The 1,407-nt window shown below is 31.8% G+C and overlaps 1 long non-coding RNA gene across 1 annotated transcript; it reads right to left on the bottom strand.

Moving 5' to 3' along the window:
• Window positions 1-236: 236 nt before the first annotated feature.
• On the bottom strand, window positions 237-1,407 carry LOC117104494. Its single transcript, XR_004444760.1, has 3 exons — window positions 1,385-1,407; window positions 434-530; window positions 237-312 (listed from the first exon to the last, which is right to left on the bottom strand). It is a non-coding gene; the product is annotated as an uncharacterized LOC117104494 (long non-coding RNA).

The following is a 1,407-nucleotide window of genomic DNA, read 5'->3' as shown; positions in this document are numbered from 1 at the left end:
TTAATGAGCGATTATTTTTACGTGACTCTCTCACACCGTAGTTACGTAAATGCATGGTCCTCTTTGGTATAGTCAATTCTTACCAAGAACACGTAAATGATCTTGGCTTTAAATTGTACTGCACCAAGCAAGCACAAAATCAGCGCAGACGATATTGTAGTGTGCGCTCTCATATAAGTGATCACCATTACCTTTTAGTTTCAATGATTTAGATCGCAGAACCGATTAAAATTACTCACTCAAAAGGGCAACTATGGAAGTGATAGCAACATCCCAGTACATAAACATCCAGTCACTTGGAAACGAATCAATCTGGGGAAAAAATGCATTTTTGACATAACCATCACAGCCGAATAAATATTGTAGGCACGATACTGACCTGTATTAACTTATGAGTAAAATAATTGCAAATACAGTAATGTAAAGTATTTACCGAGTTCAATATCAATACTGTCGTATACTGGATCATACTGTAGAGAGCCATGTATTTGAATACTCCGAATGATGTAACAAGGGCTGCTCTTCCTTCCCTAAATGAACAATTTCATTATATAATTTATCAATAATATTTGAAATAAAAAAATAAAACAAATAAATGTTAAACCAACGAATCACAACTTATTAAATAAACCTGTACATCATAAAATACTAGCTAACAGTAACCAGATTCTGACGTAAGCACGTGATAATACATTTTAAACTTAACGCAACACGACGCTTTAATATTAATAGCAAATATCGCCGCTGACCCTTTGTATACAGCCTACTTTATCGGTGTAGTGTTTGCAGTATTGAGTGGGAGAAGTAGTAATCTTTCAGGTAGACCTTTCGTCAACTGAAGGGTCAACGCAGCAACATGCGTTAATTAATTCAGGAGGTGAGTATATCTGTCAAAAGATTACATACATTGAACTGTAAACGGGATTAGATGGCGGTCGTAATCAGTACATTAATGAGTTTTACCCATTAAATTCTATACAGCATGTTAATTCTTTCGAGGTGTCTGTACCCGTGCGTTCCGACCTTTAAACATTGTCAAACGATATTGGACATGAAAACTGGTACGATTAAAACACAAAGTTAGGTAGACCTAAGTTACATATTATATATATATATATACATATATATATATATATTTACTCAAAATAGGCCTATATAATTGTTTACTTTGAATTTTTTACAAAACCAATGATTGTGCTTAGACCTACAATAAATGTGTTTAATCAATATTAAAGTAAAGTTATTATCCAATTATTAAATATAAAGTAAACTTATTATCTAATTATTAAATATTTATATATTTTTTGAAATATACTTTAATATGAGGATGACTAAAATTATGAAAATTAGTAAATATCACACTTATTTAAGATTTTTAACGTACTTGATAAGCGTAGGTACGCAGCT

The sequence above is a fragment of the Anneissia japonica genome, unplaced genomic scaffold (assembly GCF_011630105.1).
Source record: "Anneissia japonica isolate Jap-2015-1 unplaced genomic scaffold, ASM1163010v1 scaffold201276_len1407_cov151, whole genome shotgun sequence".
In the NCBI taxonomy this organism is placed as follows: domain Eukaryota; kingdom Metazoa; phylum Echinodermata; class Crinoidea; order Comatulida; family Comatulidae; genus Anneissia; species Anneissia japonica.
Note: the sequence above shows the minus strand (reverse complement) of the source record. Positions and strands in the feature narration are given on the sequence as shown.